Here is a 23,514-nt window from a genome sequence, read left to right as displayed (position 1 = left end):
ATCAGTGGAACGGACGCAAAAATATGATGGGGTTAAGCCCTGGCTGGCGTAGCTCGGTGGATTGAGCACGGGCTGGGAACCAAAGTGTCCCAGGTTTGATTCCCAGCTAGGGTACATTCCTGGGTTGCAGGTTATAACCCCCAGCAACCGCACATTGATGTTTCTCTCTCTCTCTCTCTCTCCCCCCCACCATAAAAATAAATAAATAAAATGTTTAAAAAAATATGATGGGGTTACAATGCACTGAGGTGGTCAGGGGCTCAGCTACAAGCAGAGCCTTGAAGAGAGTGAGGTGTGAACTCTGTCTAGGGGAAAAGAGTTCCAGGTGGAGGGAACAGCCAGTGTAAAGACCCTGAAGCAGGCATGTGACATTTGTCTTGTGTGTTTAAGGAACAGTGGTGTGGTCAGAGCAGAGTAATGGTGGGAGAAAGGATGGGGGAGGGGCAGACAGGGGCGGGCTGGGGAGCAGGTTGTGCAGGCTTTGGAGACCACTGTGTGAGGACTGCGCTGGGAGGAATGGGGGGCCACTGGAAGGGGTGAGAAGAGGAGCCCTGCTCTTGAAGGCATCAACCCAGGTGGTTCTGTGGCTGCTCCCTGAGTGCGGCTGGTGGTCTTGGCACTGTGCCAGGTGTGGTGGGCGAGGACAGAATATACAGGACAATGGTCCTTTTCTTTTAAAAGCTCATAATCAGGCTGGAAAGACAACACAAGAAACAGTTGAGGCTTGTTTGTAAGCTAATGCAGTGAAGGGAAAAATTGAATTCTAGAAGAGTGTGCTGTCAGAACAGACTTCAGGGAGGAACTGGGATTTATGACACACCTTTGAAGAATGAGGAGGATTTAGAGTGGAGTTGAGAAGATTATCAGGGTGCGAGTTAGATATTAAGTGAAACCAACAGTTTCCTTGTAGAGGGAAACCTGAATTCTCTTACTTGGTGTGCATGTAGACAGCGATGGGAACCGGCCCTGCCCTTTACACGCTGGGTGACCTTGGGCAAGTTCCTTCACTTCCCAGTGCCTCAGTTTCCCTAACTATAGAAATGAGAACAGTCACTCCTCAAACACCGAGGATTGGTAAGTTGATTAAATGAGAGGACCAGCAGGAAGCAGCCCCACCCCACCTGTCACCCAGTAGGCATGGGGTACGTGTTCTTTTCTTTAGTTTTTCTTTTTTCCCCTTCTTTCCTTCACTCCCACTATCTTTCCTTTTTGGAGCTTGCATAGAAACTGTGGTCAGGAATATATTTTCTTGTTGTAACACCTAGCATATCAGATTTGAAGCCCATTTCAGTGCAGTTAGACACCATGTAGGTCTTCAGATGTTCCCAGTAAAATCCAGGCTGAGATAGTCACAGGTGAGATTAGGGTGAGTCCAAACCGACACTGGTGACAGCTTTTCAGCTGAGACGTGTTGGAGTGGCTCAATTTGACCTGACTATTCTGAAATTCTAAGCCTTCCAGCCTGGGGACCTGCCCCTGTTTGTAGAGAAGTATTTATTTTGTAAGACCTACTTGTCACTGCGGTGGGCAGGAGATGATGCCAGGAATGTGTTTGTTGAAACCTTGGCTGTCAGGAGAGTTATGCAAGCTGTCCAGTTACCTGGCCAGAGTCTCATTTCTGAGGGGGAGTCTCCTTGAGGAGAGACTCGTGTTTTCCCCCATCTCGACCTCCCAACAAAATTGGAGCCGCATCAGCCTGTCTTCCTGCCAGGGCGAATTTGATTTAACTCAAAGCAATGTGACTTATAATTTCAATTGCAGGCAGGAAGGTGTGATTTAAGACAATTGTCAGGAAGATTCAATTTAATTTTTTTCTTCCCCCTCTACAAAGTGTGCATTTTGTTGCATGATATAATTTTAGTATACATTCTTTACAACTCAGAGATAGATGCAGTTTCACACTGGGAGGGTACGCTCTACTTTTTTTCTTTTTTTTAGTACTTATCTACTTTAAGTCCCTTTGAAAAAGATTCCTTTTTAGTGACAGCAGAAAACTGAGGATGAGTTTTGCTTTTTCACTAGAGAGAACTTTAGTAAATCATTATGAAACTTCCTGGGTGATAAACCATTTCTTGATTAGCAGAGGTTATTTTGGTCACTTATTAGTAGGAAGTTAATTGCCTTAAGGAACAATAAAAAATAATTATTTTATTTACTTAAAACTGTACAGTTACAAATTTTGAGTATTTTCAACAATAGCCAGATTTTTTAGCAAAACATATGTACTTTTGACTTTGTAATTACTTTAGAAGTACAGAAAGTATGCACTGATTTTTTTTAAATAGAAAATTCGATGTCTTATTTCACCCTGACCCATATTAGAGGCTAGAGATGTGGAGTATTGTGTTGTGCAGCTCAGTGCAGTCCTTCCCTCTTTTCTCATTTATTAGCAAAGAAGAGTGGGCTTTCTCAAGTCGAATCTCAGTTGTGAAGGTTCTAGTCTGAAGGATCTTTGCTTAGAATCAGGGCATACTAGAGCTGGTAGTTACCATCAGCATCCTCACCCTCAGACTGTTTGCTGAGGGCCCCAGGGCTCAGCACAACGTGGTAACTGCCCTGCGTGCCCTCCCCTGAGCCCTGGAGCCTCCAGAATGGGGGGGCCAGGACTCCTGAATCAAGTCGAGAAAGTTTTCTTCTACATCCACTTACTTCCCTCAACCTCAGAAGAAACTTCTGCAATGAGAAGGTAAAATCCTTAGTTGTACATTCTCAGATGAAGGCAGATGATTAAGGGCAGTGGATGGGTAGATTTTCAAATGGGCAGATTTCCTTCGATGGGGTCCCAGGGGATGAGGCTAGAGGGGTCCTCATCCTGGCCTTTCTGGGTCCCTGGGGCCTGCACCCTACTGGCTGGGATCACCATCAGGGTTGGACATGTAGCACCGTTGAGCAGGACCTGGCTTTGGATCTACGTGGTATATGGGGGCACCTGATGATGCCATCTCTGTATTGGGAGAAGTTTTCTCCCAGAGGTGGTGCAGATGGAGGAGGAGCAGAGATTTGACATCAAGGAGGGAAAAAGAGAGAACATTGACATTTATCAGGCACCAACTAGATATTTGGTGCTCTTCCATCCACTTCTCATTTAATCCTCAAAATAAGCCTGTGAGATCATTGGCCCCATTTTACAGATGATAAGTTGTATTGTGCTATAACTACTAGTCTGCTTTTCTCATCACACTGTGGGTTCCTTGCAGGTAGAGACAAGGTCCTGTTTTCTCCCTTTTCCAGTTTCACACAGTGGCAGGCATGTAGTTAGGACTAAGTAGGAATTTGTTGAATGACTGAAGGAATAAATAAGCAGGCCTGTTTAAAACCACTTAGAGAGAGGGTTCATATCCAGGTCTCTGGCTTCCAAGCTGTCTGGAAGGGGACTGAAGAGCTGGTTCTCATCCCTCTAGGCTTGGGGGTGGCGTGCAGGTGGCTTGCGGGAAGCGAGCTCATATTGCTTCCTCCTTGTGGTTCAGGGACAGCAAAACACATGCTCCTGAGGTCTCTTTCATGGCACCTCATAGCTTATACTGTTGTTTCAAGGTTTCATACCAGGGAAGCTACAGCTCAGTGGTGTGTGTGTGTGTGTGTGTGTGTGTGTGTGTAAAATGTGCTTTCCTACACGGAGATTCCCCCAGGAGTCAGCTGGCGAGAGAAGAATGAAGCCTTCAGGGGACCCTCGATGTCTTTATTTTAATAAAGCTGTCACTTGTGGTCACTTTCAAACAAAAGCAATCTTGTGGGTACAGAAAGGGGAAAATAAACCTGAACCAAAAGCAGAAACTAATGCTGGAAAAGATGCAGCTGAACAGGGATGCTCTGCCTCAAAAGGAGGGGGAGAGTTGAGGTCATTTAAATGGGTACCTGGGAAGTCAGTAGGAAGGAGGAAGCACTGTTTGATCGCCAAGAAAGAGTAAGGGCTTCCTCAGGGCTCTTGGGTGGAGGGAAAGTTGTCCTTTGGCTTCCCAGTTTAAGTGGCGACTTTTTGGCTTCCTGTCCATGCTGTGGCCTGTGCAACCCTCAGAATGGATCCCACCATCCTGAAGTGCCTTTAGGATGGCGGAAGTGAGTTGGGGTTGTCCTTTCACATTCAGGAGACATGGCAGGAACTGTCTGCCGGGAGGAGGAAGGACTGTCGGAGAGGGCAGCTCTGGAGTCAGGAGATGGTCTTCCTTCAGGCCCTGTTCAAATTCTTTGGGCACCACAGGCAGGAGATGGGCACAGGAAGAAGTTTCTCTTCGGCCTCAGCCCATCGGGACAGAGCAGCCCGTTAGCAGGAACCATAGATTACTACTGTTTTTCTTTTCCTATTATTCCCTGATATTTTCAATTTGAAAGAGTCATTTAATTGGTAGGGTGGGAGAGGGCATAGTAGACATAGGGGAAAATTGAAAATATCATTTAAAAATGACTATTCCATCCTTTTTTTTACCTCAGCAGACAGATGGCTGCCTCACCTTTTGCCCACAGCCAGGAGCAATAGCCCGGTGGGTCAGCAAAAAGAGCAGTGATTTTATTTTTCTTTTCATTTCAAACAGATTGTATAGCCCTTGGGGTGTGGGGGACCAGTGAAATGAAACTCTGGACTGGGAAACTAATTATGCCTCCCTGCATGGCTGAGCTAGTTAATACCAAACTGTCATTGGGGCCGATTCTTCCCTGGGGCAGAAAAGCTTCCCAGATTCCTTATCTCTTTCTCTTGGCCTAGGAAGAGGACGCCTTTTGTTTTTTGCCAGTTCGAGAGAACAGAAGCAAAATCCAAGAAGTTTCTCGAAGCTCTGAAATGGTGCTCTGGGTTTGGTTTGCAAAAGTGACCTTCTGATACACGCAGCCCTGCCTTTTCCAGCTCAGATGAAGTGCTGACTTTTGGAGTCAGATACACTTGGCTCAAATTCTGGTGCTGCCGCTCACTGGTGTGATGTCACCCGAGGCTGTCCAGAGAGTATCTAGGACTGGAAACAGATTGCTGGTCCACCTTGTCTCTTCTCCCTCTTCAGCAGTGTGGGCTCAACAATGTGTCACCTGAATAGTGAGCCTGCTTCACTTGAGTGATCTTATACTGAGACCCAGCCAGGTGCATGGCATGCTCTGCATGGTGTCTGTCACCTGTGGAGACCACACCTGACAATGGATAACCAGAAATTCAATAATGATTTAAATGAATTCTTAACTTATTAATCAAGCCAATATATACCTTTGAAAAATGGTTATACAAATATGAGTAAGACACATTTTATTCAATCTATAGATAATACAGTTGTTATGCTTTGCAATAATTCTGGCCCCAGTACTTTCTGTCCCCTCCTTCCCCTGGTCTGGAGATCAGTGGCCCAAAATCCATGTGGTCCCCAGCTAGCCAGACATCTCAGGTAGGAGTAGGTCTAGTACCATCTATGGGTCTTTTTAGGACAGAAAAAGAGTTTTAAATATTGGTGGAAGCACTTGAAAATACAGCCTTTGTGACAACATAAGAATCATGACTATTCAGCTTGTGCACAATCTCAAGCAATTAGGCAGATGCGTATTTCCAGAGAGGATGTGTTGCCCTGGAGGCTGAGGGCACTGGGGCTGTCTGTTATTTCAAAAGCAGATTTCCTTGGTGACTTCAGAGTCTTATTTTAGGGAAATCTGGGAACAAATTCTCCCAGACAGTCCTATTTTCTTCCCTGCCTTTGCCAGGCTGCATTCTCCTTGTCTATATCCATATACCTTGACTTTAGTTTGGAACTTACCAAGCTGCCTGAGAAAAAGCTCCCTAGATTCTGAATGCTGAGGAGGCAACTGAGAATGGAAGCAAAGCAGCCAGCTTCCAGCCTTGGAGCATGACTGTTAGTGGCAAAGCTTATTCTTGGCTGTGTTTTGTTTATAGCCCAGCTCTCTCATGTTGAATTCCCACTGGAATTAATTGATTGTCTTTGGAGAAGCACCAAACACAGATTGAGATGGCTGATGGGAAGACACAGCTTAGAAGTATTCCCTTTCAAAGGAGACTTTGCGTCAGTCAGGAATTTCTTCTAACTTTTCAGGAGAACCAGAGTTTTAGCAACTACAGGTTGGGGCAAAAGTAGGTTTACAGGTGTGAGCACATGAAACAGAGTTTATTATTGTATTATTTTCCATGCAAACAACTGTAAACCTACTTTTGTTCTACCCTGTATATATCCTTAGGTTTTCTGGGACGAATCAATGTTAAATATTCTGATCTGCTGTCCCCTGAAACCATCTAAACAAATCATAAATTCTAGTATTTCCAAAGTTTACTGCTCGTATTGATTCCTGTACCTGGAAGCAGTGCAAGCCCTTGCCAGGCCACATACCCCTTATTTTCAATTTAGACAATATGGTCACAATGAAGTAAGCAGAACACTGGTAAATGAGGCCAGCTGTTCCCTAAATGATTTTTTTTTCAGCACAGATCACATGGGGTTAGGAGAAGCATTTCAGAAATGGCAGTGTAAGGAACTCCGTGGATCCTCTCCCCAGTTAACAACAACAACAACAACAACAACAACACCGGTGAAATAATTTAAAAAACCCCAGAAATTGAAGTCTCTGGAAGTTGTTATAAGAGCATACATGAAATGGAGAAACACTTTCTTAAGAAAATCCAAGTCTCAGTGAGAATAGCAGCAATCTGTGGCTTTGGCGCCATGGCTTGTTCCTCCCCTGCACCCCAGCTCACAGAGACAGGGGCTGTTCCCTGGGCAGGTACAGACAAGAAGACAGATCAATAGAGGTTATGAAATCTGAAGAAAAGAGATAAACTGATTTAAAAAGGAACTATATAAAACAGTATATACTATATTGTATTGCTGGATCTAGAATGCAGAAATGTAATATTTGATAATAATAGCATAAAGGAATTAAGCACCAGAATTAAATTAATGGAGTTAGTTGTGTTACAATGTATATTGTAAAACTTAGCCACTAAGAAAATAACTCAAGAAATGTAGTTAAAAATCATTAAAGAAGTCAAAATGTTGTACATTATTCACTTAATGCCCAAGAAAGCAGTAAAGGAGGAAAAGGGAAAACAACAAAAGGATAAGTGAGGTATATAGGAAACATGAAGTACAGCTGCAGATGTAAATCCAACTATGTCAAACCGTCCACTCAAAATGTTGATTGTCATGGGAATGGAGACCGGTGCAGCTGCTGTGGAAAACAGTATGGAATTTCCTCAAAAAACAAAAAATGGAACTGTCTTTTGATCCAGTGATTCCACTGCTGGGATTATATCCTAAGAATCCTGAAATACCAATTTAAAAGAGCCTATGCACCCCAATGTTCATGGCAACACAATTTACAATGGCCAAGTGCAGGGAACGTCCTAAGTGTCCATCGGTAAATGAGTGGATCAAACAACTGTGGTACATGTACACAATGGAATACTACATAGCAGGGAGAAAGAAGGAGCTCCTACCCTTTTGTGACAGCATGGATGGAACTGGACAGTATTATGCTAAGTAAAATAAGCCAGGCAGTGAAAAACAAATACCGCATGATCTCACCTATAAGAGGAAGCTAATGGACAGAAGGAACAAAAGAACAAAATAGAACCAGAAGCATAGAAACAAGGAATAGAACCAGAAGCATAGTGACCAGAAGGGAGGAGGGAGGGGGATAAAGGAGGGAGAAGGGGAGAGGACTAGTCAAAGAACAGGTATAAATAACCCATGGACATGGACAACAGGGTGGGGATTAACTCTAGGAGTGAGGGTGGGAAGGGGGCTGGGGCAGGGGTGAGCACTGGGGAAAATTGGGACAACTATAATAGAACAACAATTAAAAAAAAAAGAAAATGAGTGTAGATAGTCAGACTGGATGTAAACACAAGATTCAGCTATATAGCATCTAAACGAGACATACTGTTAAATCAAAGTACAAGTTGTTTGAAGAGGAAAGAATGGAAAAAGATATAACAATAAGAAAGATGCAGTGGCTATATTAATATCAGAGAAAATAGACTGTAAAACAAAAAAACATGTTGCTAGAGAAAAAGAGGTACATTTTATAATAATAAAAATAGCAATTATAAACACATATATACCTAGTAGCAGAGTCCCAAAATGCATGAAGCAAAAAAGGAAAGAATTGAAAGTACTTATAGGCAATTCAACAATAATAGTTGGAAGACTTCATTACCTCCTTTAAATAAGGAATAGGACAATTAGGCAAAAGTACAACAAGGATGTCGAATACTTGAACACAGCTATAAACCAACAAAACCTAACAGATATCTATAGCACAATCCACTCAACAAAAGTAGAAAATACATTTTTCTCAAGCACACATAAAACATTTTCTATGATAGAATATATGCTTGGTCATAAAGCAAGCCTCAATAAATTTGAGGACTGAACTACAGAGCCCATTTTCTGACCACATGGAATGACATAAGGAATAAATAAGGGAAGAATATTTGTGAATTCCCCATCTGGGGAATTGTAGAAATTTAAGAAAACATTCCTAAATAGTTAATGAATTATATAAGAAATCAAAAGGGAAATTAGAAGTTGTACTTCTGCCTCACTCCACACATAAAAACTAAATCAAAGTGTATCATAGACCTAAATGTAAGAGCTAAAACTAAAACATTCTTAGAAGAAAACAGTCATAAATCTTTATGACCTTGGGTTAGGTAGAGGTCTCAGGTATGACACCAAAAATGCAAGTGACAAAAGAAAAGAAATAGTCATTAGTTGAACTTATTGAAGATTAAAAGGTTTTGTGTATCAAAGGGCACTATTGAGTGAGTGAAATGATAATCCATAGAACTGGAGAGAATATTTGGAAATCATATATCTGTTGAGTGATTAATTTCAGAATATATAAAAAGTGATAACTTGATTAAATTGTGATAAATAACCCAATTAAAAAATGGGCAATATGTCTGAAGAGACAAGAAAATATACAAATCTTCAATAAGCACATGAAAAGATGTTCAACACCAAGATACGACTTCTCACCCACTAGGACAGCTTTAATTAAAACGAGATTTAATGAGTGGTGGTGAGGATATGGAGGCAATGGAATGCCCATACACTGCTGGTGGGAAATAAAATGGTGCAATCACTTTGGAAACAGTGTGAGGATTCTTCAAAATTTTGAACTTAGAGTTACCATATGACCCAGTAATTTTACTCCTAGATATATACCCAAGGTAATTGAAAGCATATGTTCACACAAAAACTTATATGAATGTTTATAGCAGTATTATTTATAATAGACAAAAAATGGAAACAACCCAAATGTCCTTCAACCGATGAACTGGTAAACAAAATATAGTATGTCTATGCAATGAAATATTATTCAGGCAGGAATGGGAATGAAGTACTAATGCATGCTACAGCATGGATAAACTTTGAAAACAGTGTGCTAAGTGTAAGAAGCCAGATGCAAAAAACTACGTACTGTATCAGTTGATGAATATGAATAGGCAAATTCATTGAGACAGAAAAGAAAGATTTATGTTTGGCTAGGGGTGGGGGTGAGAGTGGAAACTGGGGAGTGGCTGCTAGTGGGTACAGTTTGAGGAGTGATGAATATGTTCTAAAATTAAATTGTGGTAATGGATGCACACAGCTCTGTGAATATCCTAAGAACATTTGAATTGTACCCTTTAAGTGGGCAAGTGGAATGATATGGAGATTATGCATTAATAAAACTGCTGAAAATTGCATAGGGTTATTAATGTTAAGATCTGATTTAGGCTAGTGGTTTTCCATTGTTGGTGGATGGAGGAGAGTCTCTCTCCATTTAAGATTTATTTCTGGAGTGAGGTTCACCTGGGGAGGAACTGCAGCTACTAATAAAATGTGGTCATTTAGACCTGACAGTCCCTTAAGAACTGTGCTTTCTTCTCTCTCTTACAGACAGATACACACACTCAGAGTCTGGTGCAGAGTGAGAACTATTTTCAGTTTTAAAAATAAGTATTTACTAAGTTTCTCTTCTAGCAAAACAGAGAGGATTGAGAAGCATAGAACATAAACAAGGATACCCCTTGTTTAAAATTCTACCACTCCCCATAGTACAAACATGAGGACTAGTTCTTTGAAAACCCACAAACAGCACAGGAAAATCATGTTTCAGTGAGCATGGGACTCATCTTCGATATCTTATCCACAGAACTTAAGAGTGCATTTGAGAAAGCCTGGGAAATTTTAAATGGTAAAAATCACTTATAGTATCCTCTGGAGATTGCAGGAAAACAATCAGGCATGGTCCAGTTACGTAAATATCTCACCGGTATTTTGAGATATTTTATGTGGAGAAAAGGGAACAAAATCCCTTCTACACCTTACAGCCCTTTGGTTAGCATCAGTATGTCTCCAGAGAAGAAAGGCCAAGCTCCTTGGTCCCTTTCAAAAATTGGGGAAATTGAGTGTGGGATTTAGTGTGGACAATTCATGTCATAGATATTTTAGCTCATGAGCTGACAAAGCTGGAAGCATCCCATGAGACCCTCCAGTCGAGGGGCCACAAATTCAAATGCCAGGCAGGTAACTTAAATGAGGGATAAGGGGTTGTTATAATATAACAGGAGGCAGTTGGGACCAAAGAGAAATGGACAAAGCATGTCCTGTCTAGGGTGGCTGCAGTGGACATACTTGAAAGAGAGCTTGGGTGACCTTTGCTCTGGTCTGACTCCTGATATTTTATCTATAAGAAAGGTGACCAGAGGCCTTGAGAAGGAAATGACTTCACAGGGTACTGTGCCTTTTTTTACACTTGGGAGCGACATAAAAATATTTCCACGATGAGTCTCAGACTCCCTCGGAAATGAGCCCCTGTCCTGCCTTTGGTATTTTACAGACTTGGGACTCCCAAATGTGCTTTGGGGAGTGGTAGAATTTTTATGTGAAGAATGTTCCCACTATTTCTCACTTCTTTGGTTTTCTAAGGAGGAGCTGTAGTATATATCCTTTTCTGAATTTAATGTTATTTTGAGCTTGTGCCAGTCTCAAGATGTGTCTAGTGTGCCCATAAGTCACGGTGGGGGGGGGGGCAGGATTGGTTCTTCCAGGGAACTATGGGAGGAACTTGGGGGAGGGAACCCCTTGTTTGACTTGGAGGTACCCTTTGGCCCTGGAAAGTAGAAGGCAGTAGTGGGAAGGATCTAGAAAACTCAGCCCATTTCCTTGCAGGAACAACACATCAATATGTTTTTGTTTGGTGGACAATGTATGGGAAAATCTTTGATTTTATTTTTTGTAATTGTGCATGTATTTCTTAGCATTTTATTTCCTGGAATTGATTAAAGCTTTCCTGTCTCTAAAGAGATTCTTTAGGGTCATTAAATAGAAAAATGTCTGTTGGAGATGAATTGACGGTGTTTCTAGGGACTCACTCAGAGAAATAGGAGTTTCCTTAACTGGTTGAAAAGTTTGTTCTGATCTGCGCTGAATAGAAACAAGTAGTTAATGTTTATTTAGATATTATGTGCCAGGAATCATGCCAAATGGCATATACAAATTATCTCACTTTATAGAAATAGTCTGAGAATAGGTACTTTTATTATTCCCCCTTTTCTGATATTAAAATTGAGTCACATGAACATTAAATAATGTAGGCAGTGTCACATGCTTAGCACATGGTGGAAAAGGAATCAATCCCATGTGGTCAGATAGTAGAATCTGAACCCTTGACAACTAACTGTGTTACATGAAAATGAGAATTTTTAAGCCCTTATAGCATGCAATTACAGCTGGATGTTGGATTTCAGGATTACAGGTGTGTTCTCAGGGACAAACCTTGTAACTGGTATATGTTGGTCCTTTCAGGTAGTATCAGAGCCCATCTGTATGGCTGCGCTTATTGTATTTTTATCCAACACTAAACAGAGTGTACTTCCATCACTGTCTTTGATACCTTCCTGGCACATTCACCCAGAAAGGAGAATTTCCATAAAACTGTTTGAAAACGACAGCAGTATGCACCTGGGGGACTGCTCTCCTTGTGGACAGAATGATTGTGGTTGAAAGTGTGAGCTCATAGATAGAGAACAGACTGGCTGCTGTCAGTGGGGAGGGGTGTTTTGGGGCTGGGTGAAAATAGTGAAGGGATTAAGAAGTAAAAAACTCTTAGACACACACACACTGTTTCAAAAGATCTGGCCATTGTAAAATAAAGCTAAAATTAGCTCTAATAGCACCCTGGAAAAAAAAGAAAATGTAAATGAGGAAGAGAAAATTTAGGCTGTTAAGGTCTCCTTCACCACTTGTCTATAAGGTAGAAAGGGAGTGTTTGGAATAACTTTCAGTTTCAAATGGGGAACCTGAGAAACACAGGTGAGAAGGAACTCAATGAGGTCCATCCAGCTCAGTCAACCAAGGGCCAAGTACTGTGCTAGATGCTTTACATACATGATCTCAGTCAGTCCTCATACTAACCTTGTTGAGTAGATATCTTTGTTTCACCAGTGAGGAAGTGGAGGCTTCAGAAGCAAGTTGGGGGTTGATATCCTGCTAGTATATACTAGGTACATTGGTGCAGCATAACAGCCAAGGTCCTTCTGATTGGTTGGTGCCTTTTTTATTTAAAGAAAGTTAACTGCAGTACTAACTACTGAACGTCAGTGGCTTTGACTAGTAAAAATGTATTCTGAGACGGATACTGAGCCAGCAGTATCCATCGCTGCTGCAAATGCTCATCGAAACACGAGAAAAACATACATAGGGACAGCCGAGTCCTGTGAGGAAATAGGTACGAAACGGCCACTCTCTCTAGTGGAGAGCGCCCGAGTCCCTGCCTGAGTAGGCTTTTATTAAGAATATAGACACAGTTTGTGGATTATAGTTTGGCAGGGAAGATCAAAAGGAATAGGTAGCTTTCAAAGGTGCTGGTAGATCTCCTGCTGGGATTCTGGGCTGAGAGTTTGTGTTTTATCACTTAAAAAGACTACAGGACCTAAAAGGCTAGTTTCGTTTCCTGCCCGTGCCTTCATATTCTAATTCAATAGCATCCTCCAGCAAGCAGATCTCACAGGATCTTGCATATTCTATGTCCCAGGCCTGGTTACCCCGCGGGTCCGCGGACTGCACCGCCCCTGTTATTTCCACAGGCCTGACTTGGGCAGAGGAGACAAAGGCAGACAGGAGACTTGGATTTCTCACAACTAAGAACAAGGACTCAGGCTTTGACAAAGCCGAGGGGGCAGGGGTTGATGTCAATCACCCCTTCATTTCCTTCATTTCCACAGCCCCCCAAATCCTTCCCTGAGGCCTCCATGTGATCATACCTGTCTTAGGCGATTCCCCTTTGGGAAATCTTACCCGTCATTGGCTAACTGATCAAGCATTGGAGGCCAGGCACAGAACAGGCAGCATTCATGCCAGGGAAAAAAGTTTGTCTCCTTAGTGGCTCCTGGTTCAGAGGTCTCTCACTCAGCCTAAATCGTGGGGGGTTACAGCTTCCTGAGACCAGGCAGGGCAGGTCGCAACAGTATTCCTTACTTACCCAATGACCAGTGTAGAAGTTTATGGTGAGCCAGCAGTTCCTTCCATCCCAGGATACTGGATTAGGCCTCAAAGACTTCTGCTGGGCCCTTTGCATGCAGCTGACAGACATGGAAAGAGAAAGGGAGTGGAGAACTTTCCAGGTAGGTTTTTATGGGCCAGGAATAGAAGTGGAACACATAATTTCCTCCATATTTTACTGGCAGGAACTCTCTAACTTCAAGGGAAGCTGGGAAATCTAGTCTAGCTAGTTGCCCAGGAGGAAAAAGAAAGGAGTTTTAGTGAACACATAGCAGTGTGCCACATGAGCATGCTCTACTGACTGTTGTATATTTGAGGTTTGCCCTAGATTAAGTCACAAAGCCAGCATGTGTAACCCAAAATCTGGATTCTTTGTAGTCTCTCATTTTCCTCTGATGGCTGGATCAAATTCTGTGGCCCTGGACTCAGTGGGTACTGCACATGACCATGTGATCTTTGCCTTCCTGGGTCACATCAGTTCTCTGAAATATAGATGTCCTCCCTGTGTTCTGCCCTGGACTGTTTGGGCTGTGGATCTAAGAGTAGGTTGTGGGGGATTTTTGTAAGCAGCTGACTCAAGATCAGCTCTTTGAGGCTCCTGGCTTATATGGTGCTCAGTGGCTATGCTGGGAGTGATGAATGATGGACAAACTGTGTCACACTCCCCAGCAGAGCTCGAGTTGTCATTAGCATTCAGCAAAGCCATCAGTCTTGTACAAATCAGCTGTTTAAGACTTTAAAACTGCTGAATGCTTCTCTTGGTTGAAGCTCCTGTGAGTGTGAAGTTACCAGTTTCTCGTGCTTGTTGAAGAGCAATAGGGGAGCCATAGTATAGTGTTTTCCTTTGGGAGCATATTTAGGAGTCATTTTCAGCAACATGGCTAAATATTAAGATGCTCTTGGAATGTGGGCATTCCCTATCTTTGGCAAAGAGCATGGCTTGCTCTTTTTTAGTGCTCTAGACCTTGCCTATTTGGAGGAGCAAGAAGGATCTATTGGTTTCATAAGTGTGCTTCTCCCCTGGAAAAAAAGTGCTGGATTTACCACCTCTTCCCACACTTTTGCACTGGTCCATAGTGGGAGACTCAAGTTGCAGAGGAGATCTCTCCCTCCAAGCCTCTCCCTCCACTCTTCTGGGGACTCTCAGGAGAAGGGCTCACAGTTAAACATCATGATTCAAACACTTCATCCCTTTATTCATGGCTTCAGCCTCACTTCATATTCGGCTGTCAGCTGAGAAAGTGAATGCAAGCATGTAGTCCTCCCAAAATAAAGGCTTAGTGTACTATGCCAATTTTGACTGCAGTCACTGTGGTCACTGGTATAACTGATCCCACTTCCTCGGTCCTGGGCAGAGACAGGCCTTGTAGGTAAAGAGTTCTAATGTTGAGTGGTAATTAAGTGGGCACTGGGAATTTTTCTAGTTCCATGTGTCTGGGACTTAGACAAAAATGACATCTGTTCTCATCAAAAGGGAGAGTGGAAAAGTACAAACCACAAGTCACTCTCCATCAATCCTTGAGCTGGGGGTCTGAGATCAAGAGTACAATCTGTTGACCTTAGTACATAGGGTGTTTGCAGTATTTTCTTTAAATAAAGAAAACAATTAAATTTCTCAGGAGCCCAGAGCTGACACAGAAGAATCTCTTCTTGCTTCATGGCATCCAGAAGATTTGGGGGGAAGAAGATGGGGTTGGTCAGAATGCTGAGGTATAAAGAAAAGGGGATATTGCTAAGCTTAGGATCTTCCTGATCTGGGGATAGAATTCATAACCAGTAGGCAGAGGTAAGAATTGGCTCACCAGGCAGGAAGCAAGGCATAACTTCCTTCCCCTCCTTCCCTCCCTTCTTCCCTCCCTCCCTTTCTCCCTCCCTTCCTTTCTTCCCTACCGATTCATGTATCCATTGATTTGGTTAACAGACAGAGCCAGATTCTATGCTAGGTGCCCAAAGGAACACAAATGAGGAGATGTAGTGCAGGTGGAGACAAGGACAGATGTTATCCAGTCCCTAGTTGGGATGTGGTAGGTACCATAAGAAAGGGATCAACAAGAATGTGTGATGGAAGGTGAGTAGTGTGTGGGCTCACTTCCAGCCAAACAGGTGTATAAATAGGTTTGGAAGTTTTCATGAAGAAAGGGGTATCTGAATTCTGATCACTGAAAGATGGTTGGATTTCAACTACAAAAGGTTGGGGAAATGAGTTAGGAGTTTCAAGGCATAAAGACCTGTTTGTATAAAGGTGTGGAAGTTAGGAAAGAGGATACAAATTTGTGAAATGCCTAATCTATAATCAATTAGTAGAGATTTGCCACTCTTGGCGAACTGGAGGAAGAGTTTTCTTTGTCCTTCTTTCCCTCTTTTGCCTCAGATTTCTGTATTTGAGTCCATGTTACTTTGGGGTCACGAAGAGGTCTTTGAAATGGGAGTGTGGGGACTAAAGTGGGAGTGTGGCTTCACCTTCCTTCACCAGCTGTGGGCTTTACCCTCCTCTTTTATTTTGAGCATCTACCAGGGAAAGTCAAGGGGAAAAAATGTCCATTACTTTTCCTTGTTACAGGTTGGCTTTGAGGTTGCAGACTGAGCTTCCTCCACTTGGATATAACTTTTGAAACAGAATTTGTGGGGACGTTGGATTTTAAGCATCAGTCTCTGCTTTTCCCTCTTTTGAGTATTTCCCCTGCTTGACTGTGGGTAGTCCTGCAAAGCTGTGTCTCACGCTTCTGTGTTAAAGACTAGGCTGAGCTACAAGGAGCATCTTTCTAGATCCTGGCTTATGTATGGTTGTTGCTCATTCCCATGTAGCCACCCAGCAGCCGCCTTTTGCAGCTGTCATTGATCTGGTATATAACTCACTCATCAGAGACAATCCTGCTTTGCTGATAGAGTTAGTCCATCTAACAGTGACCTGGGCATCTTAGTGTTTCCAGCCAGTGTTCATGCCTCTGGAATGTTGTCCCCAAGTTACGTGTCTCAAGTTACATCCAACTTTTCTCATCCTTGATGGACTGAGCCAAGGGAGGTTGCTATTCAAAAATTTCTACAACTGATATGGTATTTGGCAGTGTCCAATCAGAACACATCCTGGCTATAATGCTAGAGCAGGTGCTAGAGACCCTCTGCTGTGACAGACAGTAACTGTTTAGTTGCTGGTTCCTGAGGGGCGTTGGAGTACTGAGGAAGGGGCCAGGACAGTGGGTGGTGGTGGTGTGAGGTTAACTCTGAAGTGGCTTTTTACCAAATGGTTAGAAATTATTTTTGTATTTTAAGAACTGATATGGTGGGGCCAGTGTCTACCAGCTAAATATCAATCCTGAAGCAAATTATTTTATCAACCTCACCTTGACTATTTACAGCCCAAACAGAAAGGTCCCAGATGGTTTCTGCTTGTCGATATGGTAAATCTTATCATTGGGACTTGGGGGAGGCTGAGCCTGAATCTTACAGATGTTGGGCCCTGAACAAGTAGAATTTCCTATCTTCTAACAATAATTTAAACTATTATTTTCAAATATTTTGATTACAGGCCTCCTTTATGCTCTTAAACATTATGGAGGACCCAGAGAGCTTTTGTTCATCTATTTACCACATCAGAAACTTAAACAGAAAATGTAAAAAATAATTATTTACCAATGACAATAATAAACCTAATTGTATGTCAATATAAATAACATTTTTAATAAAAAACTATAGTTTCTAAAACAAAACACTCTTTATTGAGAAGAGCTGCAATGTTTTGTATTTTCACAAATGTCTTTAATGCCTGCCTTGAGAGAAGAAAGCTGGATTCTCATATCTGCTTCTGCATTCACTCTGCTGCAATATGTTATTTTGCTTGAAGAACATTCTTTACATGGATATGTAGATGGAAAAGGGAGGAGTACTTTAATAGCATTTTCAGATAATTATGGAAATTTTTCTTTGATGCTATACTCAAACTGGACAAAAGGTAGGTTTTTAGAGGCTAGTTGCTGTGTGTGAATCTGAAACTATAGAAATATATTTTTTCAAATTTAACATTTTATTAGCCTAAATATTTATTATTACCATTTTTATATTTTATTGATTATGCTATTATAACTGTCCCAATTTTTTCCCCTTTGCCCTCCTTCACCCAGCACCTCCCACTCTCTCAAGCAATCCCCACACCATTGTTCAAGTCCATGGGTCATACATTATAAGTTCTTTAGCTACTCCATTTCCTATACTGTACTTTACATCCCCATGGCTACTACCTATTTGTACTTCTTAATCCCCTCACCTCCTTACTCATTCCTCCCCCGCCCCACAGCCCTTCCATGTGGAAACCATCAAAATGGTCTTCGTATCCATGATTCTCTCTCTGTTCTTGTTTGTTTTGTTTTTTAGGTTCAATTGCTGACAGGTATGTATTTATTGCCATTTCATTGTTCATAGTTTTGATCTTCTTTTCTTGAATAAGCCCCTTTAATATTTCATATAATAATGGTTTTGTGATGATTAACTCCTTTAGTATTTCTTGTCTGGGAAACTTTATCTGCCCTTCGATTCTAAATGATATCTTTGCTGGGTAGAGCAATCTTGGCTGTAGGTCTCTACTTTTAATGACTTTGAGTATTTCTTGCCAGTCCTTCTAGCCTGCCAAGTTTCTTTTGAGAAATCAGGTGGCAGTCTTATGGGAACTCTCCTGTAGCTAACTAACTGCTTTTCTCTTATTGTTTTTAAGAGTCTTTCTCTTTAACCCTTGGCATTTTAATTATGATGTGTTTTGGAGTGGGCCTGTTTGCATCCATATTGTTTGGGACTCTCTCTGCTTCCTAGATTTGCTTGTTTATTTCCTTCACCACATTAGGGAAATTTTATTTCATTATTTTTCAAATAGAGTTTCAATTTCTTGCTCTTTCTCTTCTCCTTCCCGCATCCTATGATGTGAATGTTGAAACACTTGAAGTTGTCCCAGAGGCTGCTTATACTATCCTGGTTTGTTTGGATTACTTTTTTTTCTTGTTGTTTTATTTTTTTTTTTTTGGCTCCTTATGTTTTATCTAAATCATTGATCTGATTATTCACTTTATTCACCCTACTATTGTTTCCCTGTAAATTGTTATTTATTTCAATTAGCATATCCTTCATTTCTGACTGGATCTTTTTTATGATGCTGAGGTCCTCATTTAAGTTCCTTGAGCATTCTTATAACCAGTGTTTTGAATTCCACATCTGATAGATTGCTTATCTCCATTTTGTTTAGTTCTGTTCTTTCATTTGGGCCACTTTTCTTTGTCTCTTTATTTTAGCAGGCTCCTTGTGTTTGTTTCTATTTATTAGGTAGAGCTACTATGACTCCCTGTCTTGGTTGTATGGCCTAAAGTAGCAGGTGTCCTATAGGGTCCAGTGGCACTGCCTCCCCTATCACCCAAGCTGGGTACTCGAGGTGTTCCTTTGTGTGAGCTGAGTATACCCTCCTCTTATAGTTGAGCCTCAGTTGCTGTTGGCAGGTCAGTGGGAGGAATTTACCCAGGCCAGTCAGCTGCAAGCATTGGCTGTGACCACTGACCACCAATCTTTGCCCTCTGTGAAGGCTCAGCTGTGCAAGGACAGGGTGGTGGTACTCTGATGTGGTCTGGAGTTGTCCACTGGGTGCATAGGCCTTGGGGTTTCCTGGATGGTATAGGCCAAGGTTAGTCTCCATCTGTGTTTTGCCCTGGGTCACCCTGCCTGAGCATTAGAGCAATCTGGGATGGCTGCTATTTATGCTGGGCTTGGAGATTCCCAGATGAAGCCAAGCTGTGAATCTAGGCAGGCTCTTCCTTGTGCCAAGGTATGGGGTGGGGGTTGGGGGCTCACTGAGGCCAGCTATTGCTTGTTTGAAAGGATTTAGAAAGTTGTGAAGCTTGAGCCAAGACCAGCCATTCATATGGAAAAGCTACTATTAATAGCTGTAAGTTGGCTGGGACCCAGGGAGGGGCAAACAGTGTTAGCCAGGTTGATAAAGTCTCAGTTATGGCACCTTCCAGCCAGCTCTGTGGTTCTTCCCAGCTTTTTGTCTGCAAAAAAGCTGTCCCCCAGCTCTCACACTGATGCCGGCCACTTCAGTTCCTTCCTGTATGCCACTGGTGCCTTTCAAGGTGCTACCCTAGTGCTGGAGCTCAGAGGGAGTGAGTTTAAGTAAGTCCATGTGTGGATTCTTTAAGAGGAGCTGCTTGGGACTGTAACAGTTTCTTCCCAACCCAGTATCTGCTGGTTTTTGCAACCAGAAGTTCTGGGAACTTATCTTCCTGGCACTTGTACCCTGGGCTGGGGGGCCTGGTATGGGGCTGGGACTCTTTGCTCCTGAGATAGCCCTCCAGAATTTTTTATCTACCACATGTGGATGTGGGACCAGCCTGTTCTGTGTCTCCACCCCTCCTACCAGTCTGGATGGATGTGGTTTCTTTAATTCTGTAGTTGTCAGACTTCCATTCAACTCAATTGCTGTTGGTTCTGAGTGATGGTTATTCTATAACTTAGCTGTAATTTTGATGTGGTTGTGTGAGGAGGTGAGCCATGTTTACCTATGCTGCCATCTTGACCTATAATCTCCTATAAACTTTTTGTACACTATTACATTAAAATTTTCTGATCTGTCTTGTACTTCTGTGCTTGTATCTTTTACCCAAACATGATTTTACAACACTCTGCACTGTTCATTTGGAAAAGATAAATTATGAGATCTAAATATTTACACATGTTATCACACAGTATCAACAATCACCTTTATTAATATTACTGTTGGTCTTATCAGAGGTCTTTAAATACTAGGAAGCTGTCAACCTCCTGGTGGTGGATGCAAGCTTTCCAAAATTCTAATTTTTGCTTAAGAGCTTAAATTTTATCATTGGGATAAATACTATCAGTAATGTTTCTGGAATTGACAAGCTCACATCCTTTATTTATGATAAAAATCTGGCAAATTCTTGGCTTTGAATAATTATGGTCTGTCAGTCAGTTGGTCTTTCACGTAAAAACAGTGTTCCATGGGATAGGTGGCCAGTTTAGTTCGAAACTCAAACACTCATACAAGTGCTTTTTCTCAAGATGACCATCATTCTTTAATCTGCAGCAGAAGTGCTTTATGTGTGGGTGTGTTTAAAGATATTGTAGAATAATAGGAATAATTTGCACTATGGCTCATTGGTTTTGCTTGTTTGTACTCCACACTCCCCAGGAATATCAAGAGCAAATGCCTCTCTGGGTGTTTTTACTATAAGCTTTCCCATCTGTCCTTCTATGTTTGTAAGTGCTCCTCTGCACTCTGCCCACCCCATGCACAGGCCACTTGAAATGTCCTGGAGAACAGGAGCCACTCCCTCTCATGGTGTCTGCACTCAGCTTTCCATCCATCAGTAACCTGATGTTTCCAAGGTTCCTGTTTACTTTGATTTACTTTGTTAAGGGTGTAAAATACAAGCTATCCCCTTGTGTTCCTTTGTTTTTTTTTTTCTTTCCTGGACACAACTTCCTGGCACAGCACAGCATCTGTCTATCTTTGAGCTTCCTGTCCCTAACTATTGGCAGGACAGTTTGCTTTAATTTTATTGCCTCTGGCCACTTGTCCAGCCTTTTGGAAACAAGTTCCTGGAATTCAGGGGCCACTTCTACTGCACCTTTTTGCTTCTCTCTGTGTGTTGTCTCCACTCCTCTCTGCCTGCTTATCCTCTTCAAGGCTTAAACCGTCTCTAGCCAAGCTGCTCATGATGTCATGCCTTTCTGAATTCTTATGCCCTCTTGAGAATTTGTTCATCTCTGTTTCATGGTGCGTGACCTTGTGCTTTCATTTTGTACAGAGATGTTAACTTGCCCAAGACCAAAATTCATTTATTTGGGTCTTATATTGATGTTGAGACCATACACTCCTTGGAGACTAGACTGTGCAATCAACAGCTTCATCTCTCCTTCCTGGTCCAGCTAAAGCCTGGCACATTGTGAGGATTCAACCACCACTGGCTAATAGTGCATAAATTGCCAGTTTGGTTTTTGCTTTACTGCAGGAGCTGAAGACCTCAGCATTTTCCATTGCCAGCTATGGTGTGTGTCCTTCTGCAGGTCTGCATATGAAGAAGTGACATCTCATAGGACCTCTGGTCTTTGATGTTCTGCCTTTGGGGAATGAGATGTAAATGTGTCCTTTGCAGCTGCCAGGTAGAGAGGAATTTAGTAGCTACAACCTTTTTCATTTATTGATTAAACCCAGCTTTCATGTGCTTTGTATCCAGAAATAGAACTAGTAACCTTTTCACCCTCTGAATTTTATTTTGGCCTGTGGATTTTGATAGTATGCATTTACTCATTCATTCAAAATATGCTAATTGAACATCTACTATGTACTGGGCATTGTGTGAGATGCTATGGAGAATACAGAGGCATTGAGTAGGTCATCATCTGTTAGAGGATATGATATGTGCACACAGAGAATGAGAATCCAGGAGGACCAGGTGCCAGGAGAGAGAACCCAAGAGATGGTCCTGTGAAGAATAGAAGAATTGGCTATATCTTCTGTGACTGGTAATTGAGCGGGAGGACTGGATCTGTGTTGATTTGGAAAATGCCCTCATGTAGTGACAAATTGAGTGCAACTTCTCAGCAAAGATCTGGAAAGTATCATGTCTTTGTTGGCCCTCACAGCATTCTCAGAAGAGCGTGTGAACATCCTTTCCAAGGCGTGTGTGGACAGGACTTACAGAAAGGCCAGTGCCTTTCAGTTTGGGATACAAGCTAACATGGGGGATAAGATGGCTCAGGGGTATCTCAGACCCTTCCTGCTGCAGGCCTAGGGTAGCTGCATCTTCATGGGGTGTGTGGCAGTGGACATGCTGTGTGCCTGGGGTGAGGGTGGGGGGTAGTGTGGATACAGCTGATGTGGGGGATGTCTGCTTCCACTTAGCAGACAGGGCAGTCTTATAAAAACACAATCAGGGTTAAAGCCCTTTAATGGTTATTCATTATATGAAGAATAAATTCTACCTCCTTTAATGGATCCTGCAAGGCTGCTCTAGTGAGTTTCTTTTAGGTTGTGCTGTAGTAACATCTCAAGGGCTTTCACCCCTAAAGGTGTATTTCTCATTCACATTGAGTATCAGCCTTCCTTCATATGTCTTCATCATTCCAGGATCCAGGCTGAGGGAGCAGCAATGGCTGAACATGACACTGGCTCATAGAACTTCAGTTCAAAGTGGCATACATCACTTCTGCTTATATCCCACCGGCCCAAGCAAGTGGGGCTGGGTGTATAGACCCCACTGGGTAGCACTGCAAGTTACAGGGCAATAGATGGGCATGTTTAACCCTCTTACAGGAGGGTAGCAAATAATTGGGAGCAACAACACAATCCCCGCAATGGCCCTTTGCTCTCTGGTCCTGCCTACCTCCCCGACCTCCTCCCTTACCCCTCCCTCAGATCTCTCATTCTGCTCTGGCTCCATCAGGCTGGTGTGGTTCCTCAGACACACAGCTATGTCCCTGCCCTGGGACCTCTGCCCAGGATGCCCGGTTCTTCACATAACTCCTCTTCATTTAGCTCTTTGCCCAGATCTTACCTTTTCTGAGAGGCTTTTTCTGACAACTGTCCTCCTCTTTGCCACCACCTCTGCTTTGTTTTCCTTTGTCCATGTACAGATACTGAGATTACTTGATATATCTGCTTATGTGTTGTTTTTCTCCTCCAGTAGACTTAACCATTACGAGGGCAGGGACTTGGTCCTGTTCTTGGCATCTCACAGACTGGATGCCTGACCTCTGGCAGGCTTTCAGTAATACATGTGGAATGAATGGCTGCTCACCTGTAGGACAATCAAGTCAGTCCCAAAGCCAACAGGCTTCTAGCATATGGGGGCCAAAGGTAGCAGCCCCTTTGGGAATAAGCACAGGCCTCCAGCCAGCCTGGATGCTTCTGTCCTGCCAAACACGAAACAGCCACATGCATTCTCTTTAGGCTCCTCTATGGGGACTTCCCCCTTCATCTTCTGATTTAGCCAGGAGGGGTAGCTGGAACCCACCATTACAAAGCACCCAGTCAGCAGTAGTCCCT

The 23,514-nt window shown here is 42.6% G+C and overlaps 1 protein-coding gene and 1 long non-coding RNA gene across 2 annotated transcripts in view; both read left to right on the top strand.

Moving 5' to 3' along the window:
• GALNT18 (polypeptide N-acetylgalactosaminyltransferase 18) overlaps positions 1–23,514 on the top strand; it is a 319,011-nt gene that overhangs the window by 11,569 nt on the left and 283,928 nt on the right. The gene's annotated exons all lie outside the window — the stretch shown is intronic.
• LOC118501292 lies at positions 10,276–13,938 on the top strand. The gene is made up of 2 exons (XR_004903916.1): positions 10,276–12,592; positions 13,439–13,938. It is a non-coding gene; the product is annotated as an uncharacterized LOC118501292 (long non-coding RNA).

This window comes from Phyllostomus discolor, chromosome 6 (assembly GCF_004126475.2).
Source record: "Phyllostomus discolor isolate MPI-MPIP mPhyDis1 chromosome 6, mPhyDis1.pri.v3, whole genome shotgun sequence".
Taxonomy (NCBI): Eukaryota; Metazoa; Chordata; class Mammalia; order Chiroptera; family Phyllostomidae; genus Phyllostomus; species Phyllostomus discolor.
Note: the sequence above shows the minus strand (reverse complement) of the source record. Positions and strands in the feature narration are given on the sequence as shown.